Source organism: Talpa occidentalis, unplaced genomic scaffold (genome assembly GCF_014898055.3).
Source record: "Talpa occidentalis isolate TD23 unplaced genomic scaffold, MPIMG_talOcc4v2.1 talOcc4.6, whole genome shotgun sequence".
NCBI lineage: Eukaryota > Metazoa > Chordata > Mammalia > Eulipotyphla > Talpidae > Talpa > Talpa occidentalis.
Window position 1 is genome coordinate 42,035,927 of NW_023604972.1, and position 10,751 is coordinate 42,046,677.

Sequence of the window (10,751 nt, forward strand, 5' to 3'; positions counted from 1 at the left end):
TCATATCATCTGCAAATAGTGATAGTTTGACTTCTTCTTTTCCTATTTGGATTCCTTGGATGTCTTTCTCTTGTCTTATTGCTCTGGCTAGGACTTCCAGTATTATATTGAAAAGCAGTGGTGAGAGTGGACATCCTTGTCTTGTTCCAGATCTTAATGGAATTGCTTTCAGCTTTTCACCATTGAGAATGATACTGGCTGTTGGCTTGTCATAGATGGCCTTTATGATGTTGAGGTATGTTCCTTGTATCCCAAGAATTTCAAGGGCTTTTATCATGAATGGGTGTTGCACTTTGTCGAAAGCTTTCTCAGCATCTATTGATATTATCATATGGTTTTTATATTTCTTTTTGTTGATGTGTTGGATAACGTTGATTGATTTTCGGATGTTAAACCATCCTTGTGCCCCTGGAATGAATCCAACTTGGTCGTGGTGAATTATCTTATGGATACATTGTTGGATTCTGATAGCTAAAATTTTATTGAGGATTTTTGCATCAGTGTTCATTAGGGAGATTGGCCTATAGTTTTCCTTTTTTGTGTTGTCCTTATTCGGTTTTGGTATTAGTGTAATATTGGCTTCATAGAACGTGTTTGGTATTGTCCCTTCCTTCTCAATTTTTTGGAAGAGTTTGTGAAGGATAGGCACTAATTCGTCTCTGAATGTTTGGTAGAATTCATTTGTAAATCCATCAGGTCCTGGGCTTTTGTTTTTGGGGAGGTTTTTAATTACCATTTCAATTTCGCTGCTTGTAATTGGTCTGTTTAGGTGTTCTATTTCTTCTTTATCTAGCTTTGGGTGATTGTAGAGTTGTAGGAATTTGTCCATCTCCTCTAGATTGTTGAACTTGTTTTCATATAACTGTTCATAGTAGTTACTGATTATTCTTTTGATTTCTGCTGTGTCCGTTGTGATTTCTCCTCTTTCATTTATTATCCTGTGTATTTGTGCTTTCTCCCTTTTTTCCTTTGTGAGCCTGGCTAGGGGTTTGTCTATTTTATTTATTTTTTCAAAGAACCAGCTCTTGGTTTCATTGATCTTTTGGATTGTTTTTTTAGTTTCAATTTCATTTATTTCTGCTTTGGTTTTTATTTTTTCTTTTCTTCTACTGGTTTTGGGGTTTTTTTGTTGTTCTTTTTCTAGATCTTTGAGCTTCGAGATTAGGTTGTTTCTTTGAGTTCTTTCTTGTTTTTTGATGTGAGCTTCTATTGCTATATATTTTCCTCTTATTACTGCTTTTGCTGCATCCCATACATTTAGGATATTGGTGTCCTCCTTGTCATTCAATTCAAAGAATTTTTTAATTTCTTCTTTGATCTCCTCGTTAGTCCAGTGGTCTTCCAGTAGTGTGGCTTTTAATCTCCATAAGGTAGGATAGTTCCTTGCCTTCTTTTTATGATTTATTTCTAGTTTGATGCCTTCGTGGTCAGAAAAGATGGTTGGTATGATTTCAATCTTGGTGTATCTGTTGATGTTTGTCTTGTGCCCCAGTATGTGATCGATCCTGGAGAATGATCCGTGTGCGCTTGAGAAAAATGTGTACTCCGTTTTTTTTGGGTTTAGTGTTCTATAGATGTCTGTTAAGCCCAAATGCTCTAGGTCCTTATTTAGAGCTTTAGTTTCTTTACTTATTTTTTGTCTTGTTGATCTATCCATTGTTGATAGTGGTGTGTTGAAGTCTCCCACTACGTATGTGTTTTCAGAGACCTCTATTTCAACAAGGATGACATGTCCAGGTTCTGTGCAAGGGAGGTGGAGGGAATCAGATAAAAGTTGGTCTTTTCTAAAGCTGTTAGCTAACCAGCATGTAACCACTAAATCCCAGACAAGAAAGAGAATGCAAAGGAAGGTGTTCTGATGGTGACCCAAAGTTTGTCTTGAGGCAACATTGACAGATAAGAGTAGTGAGGCATGATTAGAGACACTGTGTTGACACACATGTCATACAAATTGTTGAGCTGACTTATGGACCAAAGAAATAAAATCAGGTGGAGGAATATGGATGATTTGGTGGTGGGTGTGATACAGTTACATACATCTGAAAATTTAAAAAAATGTAAAGGTGTTTTGCTACAAAATCCTATCATCCAATACAAAATCACTGACATTTATTCTAATATTTTTAATCAAATAATGGCAGAAAAATCATTTTCCTTCAGCATTCAACCAGATAAAACTATTTACATGTTTATGGATGAATGAGTGCTTATAAGACTTCTTACTTTGTGAGCCCCTTTTAGAATCTCCCGGGACTGTTAACTTTGTTTCTTTGCCAAGAAACACTTCAACTGAAAGAAAATTCTGGTATTTTGTGCAAGATGAAGCACCTGTGATGCTTGGAAATGCATTTAGTTTTGTTGCTTTGGTGCAGAAAGAAGCAACCGTGACACTGGAATGCATGCTGTACAGGCTGGCTTGCAGGGGTATTAAAGAGGTGGTCAATAACACAGAAAGAAGTCTTTTCTGCTTCTGTGAAAGTTGTTGGCTTAATCAGAGTCTTGAATCACTACTTTTTAAAGAAATGTGACCAAAAAGTGAAGTAAGATTTTAATTTTTTTTCTAGTATATAGACACTCTTTGACATTCCAGGGCACAGGCAATGCACATGATTAAACTTGAAAGAAAAAGGGAAAAATAAAAACTCATTCAGAACAATTTGAAAGAGGGATATTCATTCATTGCTTGGCTTGTTTGGCAAGTATTTTTGGCCATGTGCATGAGGTAAATCTTTTGACCAAGGCCCTGCTCCTGAAAAATCATGAGCAACTTCTGACCAAGATGCCAAAGGAGTGCTTTAGAGGATGAAACTGAGACTGATAAATCACTGTTGATTTCTCAGTAGGTAGAATTGAAAGCCTTGAAACTTTTGAAACTTTTCTGGGGTTCCTTCAGCTCTTTAGTCTTAATATTGAGATGAGCATTTGTAATCCATTCTTTGCTGACATGACATTAGTAGTGCAAATTTTGTCAAAGATGACCCCATTGCACTGATAGCTAAGTCAATGAATACGAGTAGCTTACTATCTCATACTTCAACACCAGCTCATTCTAATTGGGCAAAACAAATTTTAGGTGATTTGATTCTGTTTGTTTGTCAGTCAAAACTTTCAAGAAAATAAAATATTAGAAAAAGAAATTTTGACTACCAAAAACAAATTTTCATAAACAATTTAAAGCTAAGATTCAAATTATATATTGCTATGTCAAAGTTCATTTTACTAAATCAAACAACAACTTTATTTGAAATTTTATTCTTATATGCTAAAAGTAAAAATTAACCTTTTGTTTTATTTGCACAATTGGGATTTATTTCCATGTTTTCCCACTTGGAATCATCAATTTTTACATGATGCCCACTCCAGACTCAGGAGAATGCATATGAACATATCCTGACACAAAGTTATTAAATTGTTTTGTGATATTTTTATACATATACCAAAATAATCCTTAGTAGTCTTTTTAGAATCTGTGTGTTAGAGGAAATAAGAACCAAAGTTATATTAAAGTTAATAAAGAAGAAACTGACAAATTGCCTTAACCCCTATTCCTCACACACATATAGAAATTACCACTATACAGAGTGGTAATTTGAGAAGTCAATTTTATCAAAGCCCACAAATCACTGGATTTCACTAGAATACCATATTTTCAAAGATACACGGAGAGTGAGCAAGTCCTGAACACTTAGGAATGCTGCAATTTCAGAATTTCTAAGTAAGTATTCCCGATCTTAAAAAAAAAAAAAATTCCAGGGCCTCTCCTGGTGGTGCAGGCAGTTAAGCGCCGCACTGTGAAGCTGTCCACAGCCTCTGCAGCGCTGGTTCGATCCTGGCCTGCAGATGAGGGTCCCCCATGGTGCAGCAGACCTCTCCTGTCGTACCCACTACTCCCCTCAGCAGTGTATTTCGTCAGTTTGCCTGTTCTGCTCCCCACTCTGTCTCTTGCGAATCCTCTCACCCTCCCGCACATCTAGCCTGTACCCCAGTTCTTGTATAAAATAAAATTTAAAAAAACAAACAAAAAAACTCCAAACAGCCTGGACGTGTAAAATGCCAAATGAAGAACACATGCACCTTCTTATCTTTAACTTGACTAACCTAATTGTGGTGATTATTTTATGTGTCATCTTCACTGAATCAATATTGAGGACAGTATACTAAAGAAGCAGGGAATATGAGGAGCCCTCTCTGGTGACAGGCGTTTTGAGGCAAGCTTGAATATCCTGGACTGCAAATGATAGGAATACCCAGTGTCCAGAGTCAGTGGTTGTTAGGTCAGGCAACCCCACACTGACAAAGGCACAGGCGTTGTGGAGCAGGCTACATAATGCAGGATGCTGTTTGAGAGTAAGATCCTGGCCGTTTTTATTGGTAGAATAATCATATAGCATCAGTTACATGTTAGCGGCCATGGGTGGGGCCACAGCTACAAAGTTCTGGATGGCAGCAGAGGAGAAAAGAGGTTGGATAGCCCATATATGGGGCCAGGAATAAGTCTTTATTATGAAGCAGCGAGAAATAAATAGGTAGTAACAGCGGCAGCGTCCAGCAGCAGCAGCCCCCCTGGGCTCCAGCCATAGCAATGGCTCTGTGCCCCATGGGTGACCAGTGAGTGGCCAGTGAAAGGCCATGAGAGCCCCCCCACCCAGAAGCCCTATTAGCCTTCATGTGATTTATAGACAAGCCAGCACAGGGACAAATTTAGGCCTAGTTTCTAGAAATGTGTATTTCCTGCATGTGAACTATACATCAAGGCTACATAATATTTACTGCTGTCGGTCTACACATGCAGACTACATCTCAAGGCTACATGTTATCTACCAGGTCACATGTGCTGAAAGGGCATGGCAATCAACAGCCTAAGAATTCTGAGAAAACTCTACTTTTTCCCATGACCCCTATACTGTTTGCATGTTAAATGATTCAAAAATCTTTTAAAAATTTTAAATTGCTAGATTTTTCATCCCCTTTTGCCCAGATAATTGCAATTGCATTTTCACTGGTCTCCCTTCCTCATCTCACTCTATTTACTGGTCTTTTTGTTTTCCTGCAATTCATCCTCCACATGACTTGTCAGAGTGTTCCCTCCCAAATACTCCTACTATCAAGACACGAAATCTAAGCTTCTTGGCATGGTGTGTGTCATCCAGGAGCTGCAGATGACCCTTGACCATTTTTCCAGGCCCCATCTCCTGTTAAGACACTTTGCTACTCATGGGCCTCCTTGGTGGCACAGGGGTTAAAGTCTCAGTGCTATCAAGCTATTGCCAGCTACTGTGACATTCGTTCAAACCCCAGCCAGGGCGCTAACACATAGGCTGGTCATGAGTTCTATTTCCAGCCAGGAGCTAACCACCTGGTGCAGCAGATCTCTCCAGTCTTGCCTGCTGCTCGCCTCAGCAGTGTATTTCAGTAGATCCTCCCATTCTGCTCTCCACTCTATCTTGGTGAATCATCTTACCCGCCCCCCCCCCCATCTCTGGAATCCTCTCACCTCCCACCTCTGGCCTACACTCCAGTTCTTGTATGCATAGATAAATAAAAAAAAATAAAAGACACTCTGCTGCTCACGCTTCAGCTGAGGGACTGGCCAGTGTTTCTGTAAACATTATTTTTCTCCACTTTTTCTCAAGATATAATAGATATTACTAATATGTGTTGAACGAATGAAAAACTATGCTCTGTATATTCTATATGTTGGTACTTAACACAAATTCCCTCTCTATTTCCTATTGTTCCTCTTTGAATTCCCATTCATGGTTTCAAATCCTGCTCAGGTGTTATCCTTTGCAGCCAATCCTGATCACCACCTCCCTCCTGTAAAGGACTTAATTATTCTCTCATCATCCCACTTTGTGTACCCTGATGATTTATTAAGCATATAATTCATATTTTAATTAATTTTTTTGTGTTCTTTTTGTTATCCACAGACCAATAGCATCAGCATCACTTGGGAACTTTTAGAAATGCAAACTTTGTGGTACACCCTCCCACCCCCAGTGCTGAATCATAAGCTTTGGAGGTAGGGCCTAGTAGCTCATGATATAACAAGTTTTCCAGCTGATTCTAACAAATGCTAAACTTTGACAAACGATTGTCCTAGGATTTGCCTTAATCCCCTTATATCCCAAATGTCTAGCATAACCATAACGTAGAGAAGAAAGAAATGTGCATTGAGCTGAACTTTAGCTTCTAAGACTTTAAAATAAATAAATCATCACTGGTGTTCTGGATGACTTCCCCAGATAAGATTCTCAAATAAAAAAACAATAATAATTGAGACTAAGAGATAGCTATTGACTTTCAACTAATTTATTTTGGCAATAAAACTAGCAAAAAAATATATAGCTAGATATAGATACAGAAATGGATATAGGTGTAAATACATAGATATACTTGTGTTCTAAAGAACTTTTCCAACTCTTCTAAAAATGTTTACATGTTATGTCAAACATGGGGTCCATGCCAGAGATTAATGCCAATTTATTTTTCCCTCAAAAAAATTATCTCAAACATAAATTTAAGTTATGTGGGGGTCATGAAGCTATTGGCAGGAAATAGTCTCTCATTGAAACTTACAAGAAGTCTTGTAGTTGTTATTCTGACTGTCTCTTTACAAGAAATAAAGTGCTGGACTATCAGTCTTAGCACCTCGGGAATTAATAGAAGTTCTCTCTCTGGTCCTTTTTCTAGTAGCATCCTTTTCTTTCAAGCATGATACCATTAAATGCAAGGAATTAACCCTCTTTTTGCTTAAATTGCCATTGTCTGATTATCTGACAGTGTTCTCTTAAAAGGAGCCTAAAGGAATCAGAAAGTTTGGAGGCAACAGATGCACTCAATCCAACCCCTGGTACTCCATCAATCAAATAATAGTAAGTAAATTATTTGGCCAAGCAATAACTGGTATTCCTGGCCATTGTCTCTGGCACTTTCTTTGCTTAGGATTGCTACATATATCCAGAACACTCTTAGAAGCTCAGTACAAAAGTATAAATCAATACTTTTAATATCCCCCCTTGTGAGAGAAGATTAGAGCAGGAGGAGAAAGAGCTCTCATACTATGATGAGTCTTCTTCCTAGAATGTATTATTTCACCAGCTTACCAACATTCCTACCTGTAGGATAAGGAAAAAATATCAGGCTTTTCTGCCCTTCCACCATCAGGATAGATGAGGGAACCCTGTGATCCTGAATGCATGCCTGATGGCGGGCACCTGAAGTGGGTACACCTGCGCTAAGACTGTGCTTTTTAAGGGCGGCGTCACAGGGACACCAGAAGCAGAGAAAGCAGCAGCAGAAGCCCAAGAGAAGCCGAGATCAACAGAGAGCCCAGAGAGAGTGAGGATTTGCTCACTCTCCTCCCAGCTGGGAGGCCTGCTAGCCTCCCAGCCCCCCAGCACCCCTGCCTGCCATATGCCTGATGAACTCCAATAAAAGACCTGCAAAAAGACACTGAGGACTCTGACTCCTCCTTTACCCAGTCTGCATGGGATCAGAAAACCTGCATCGTGTCCTGTCCTGCCTTTACACTACCCCTTTTTGAAAAGAACTACTTCTTATTTCATGAGAATTAAAGATTAGTACAGAGGAGCCTCAGGTTGAAATAAATTTTCTGAGCTGACAAGAGGGATATACAGATCTTCAATGTTCTCTTTCCTCTTTCCTTTTGCTTATCAACTAAAAAGTATGGCAATACAAATTACAGTTACTGTGAAGAAGGATTTTGATAAGGGGAAAGCTATAGACTCATAAATATTGTCTAAAGCATCCAAGTCCTTAGAAGCAATCTAAGAAATAAAGATTTACTCCCTTAATTCAAAGGAACAAGATTCTGTAACGGTGGTCCCCAGGAAAAGGGAAGGTTCCAGGTTCCCTGATCTACTGTAGAGTAAGTAAATGATAGGCTTTCCTGCCCTCCCGCCATTAGGATTAATGATGGATCCTTGTGGTCCTGAATGCATGCCTGATGGTGGGCACCTGGAATAGGGTGTGGGCATAGGTAGATGGGATTCACCTGGGCTGAGACTGGGCTTTTAAGGGCGGCGTCACGGGGACGCCAGCAGAGAGCAGAAAGAAGAACCACAAGAGAGCCCAGAAAGAGTGAAGACTTGCTGGGGGCTGGGAGGTCTGCCAGCCTCCCGGCCCCCCCACATGCATGCCTGCCGTGTACTTGGTAAATCCCAATAAAAGCCTGCAAAAGCCACCAAGGGCTCTAGAACTCACTTCTCCTTCACCCCATTTGCACAGAATCATAAAGATCCTGCTCTGACCCCTCTTGCCATTACATCTACCCAAAGGAGGGTTTGAGCTGAGCAGGGAGGAGAAGCTGGAGAGGAGACTAGAAGGAAGCAGGGTGGAGAGCAATGAAGAGATCTGAAGGAGGCACATGGAGCAGAGAGACACGTGAAGAAACTGCACTTGCTTTTTGTTCCTGGACTGGCTGAAACAGATGAGAGTGAGAGACCCAGGGGGAGGTTAACAATGGCAGCTTTTATCTTGATTTTGATTTTGTTTTTTTCCTCCCAGACTTGTCTGGCTGTTTCTGACCCCTTTCTGTGGGTCCCCACCTAAAGGTGCTTTAGACTTGGGGCAGGCTTTGGGGTCTTGCTCTGGGCCAATCTTGTTTGGCTGGATTTTTACTTACCAGGGGATGGGTAACTTTGGGTGCTTGATTTAGAAACTATATTCTTTGTCTTTTCTGCATTATTCACTAATGGTATTAAAGTTCCTTTCAATTAAATGTCTTATATGTTTTGTCTTGATACAGTGGGTGGCAGAACCTATTTGCAGTGAGTGGGTAGGTTTGGAGGCTCTGGAGTACCCCTCTCCCTACCCTGTAACAATTCCACTTAATTCTGTATTGTCTATTGCTATGATCTAAGTGTTTGTGATGCCCTAAAATTCATATATTGGAACCCTAATACTCAGTGTGACAGTAATAGGAGATGGGGACTTGGGAGAAGGGTACATAAGTCATAAAGGTGTTACTGCTTATCTATCCAAATTGCTAAAATCCTAAGTAGTCACTGTAACACATAGTTTCTCAATTAGACAGAACAACACTTAATATTGAAGAAAATAGGAATGACAATGACCTAAAACTGAGTAAAATGAAAGCTACATGAAAAGGTACAGAGTGTAAGTAGGTACAGAGTGTAAGTAGGTACAGAGTATAAGTAGATACAGAATTTAAGTACAGAGTGTAAGTAGGTACAGAGTGTAAGTAGGTACAGAGTGTAAGTAGGTACAGAGTGTAAGTAGGTACAGAGTGTAAGTTTGAAAAGTTTCAGAAGTTGTCCAGACCAGTTTGGCTTATCAAAATTTCCTTCAGCCCCTACTAGGTGTCATGACTGTACATAAAGGTAAAGAAGACATGGTAGACATCTCCTGTGCTTGCTTATAGAGCTGAAGCCTGGGCCTTAGTTCTCTTCCCATCTTGCAAGATGGTGCTTGAAAAAAGCTGAGAAGCCGGCTACTAAGGAGAAGAAACATGAAGCCAAGAAAGCCGATGCTGTTGGCAAGGTTAAGAGGGATAACCCCTAAGGCCAAAATACCTAACAAGGGGAAACCCCACAGTAGCTGACACTGTGTCCTAGTCAGAGGAATGGGCAGATACTCCTCACCTGCTATATATTCCAGAAAGGTTATGTATAAGAAATATTCAACGGTTAAATCCAGGATTGAAAAGAGTTTCTTGTAACTGTCACAAAACCAGTTGTGACAAGTACCCAAGAAATTAAGCTTCACAAAATGCCTAGATATTATCCCACTGAAGATGAGCCTTAAAAACTGTTGAGCCACAGCTGAAATCCCTTCAGTCAGCATGTGAGAAAACTGCAAGCTGGCATTTCTCCTGGGGTCATTCCAACCACCCTGCCTGGTACTACAGAGGAGGGTGATTCCTGAAGCAGCTGAGCAGTGGCTCAGACCTCTGCCCTCAATCAAGTTCTTCTGTGTAGAAAACACCAGAAACTTGTCATCACCACCTCCACTAAAATTGATATAGGTGTATGAAAATCCCAAAACATCCATAAATCCCTATACCAGGAAGGTAAGATCTTGCACATGGAGAAGGAGATGTAGGAAAAATTACAGAGCAGCTCAAGGTTGAACAGAAAACTGTGGACTCACAAGTTCTACCCCAAATCAAAGCTGATCCTCACCTCCAGGGCTTCCTCTGCTCTGTGTTTGCTCTCTCCAATGGAATTTACCCTCACAAATTGTTGTTCTAAATTTCTTACAAAGAATCTAATTAAATAACTGACACATTTAAAAAATAAGTAAGAGAAAACATGTTACCTGTCTGGAAGAGCTAGCCGAGAAAATATAACTGTGTGCTGTGTAAACTCATACAATTAGATGTACAACAAGGTCATGTACATCATATACAAATATAAAATATACAAGGGGGGCTTCTCTGGTGGTGTAAGGGGTTAAGCACAGCACTATGAAGCTATCCACAGCCTGTGCAGCATGAATTCGATCCCCAGATGGCCAGGGAGCTACCCAAATGGTATAGCAGACCTCTCCTGTCTCACCCGCTGCTCCCCTCAGCAATCAATCAATCAATCAATCTGTTTTTATGGTCCCTACTCTGTCTCTGGTGAATCCTCTCACCTCCCTCCCCCTGCACCTCTGGCCTGTACCCCAGTTCTTGTATGCATCAATAAATAAATCTTTTAAAAATAAAATAAAATGTACAAGGTATAAAAAGTAGGCGATTTTAAAATTAGACTATAAATAAAGAT

The 10,751-nt window shown here is 40.0% G+C and overlaps 1 pseudogene; it reads left to right on the top strand.

Moving 5' to 3' along the window:
- The window catches only part of LOC119260325 (60S ribosomal protein L6-like), a 95,726-nt pseudogene extending 85,491 nt beyond the window's left edge, over window positions 1-10,235 (top strand).
- The last annotated feature ends 516 nt before the right edge of the window (window positions 10,236-10,751 follow it).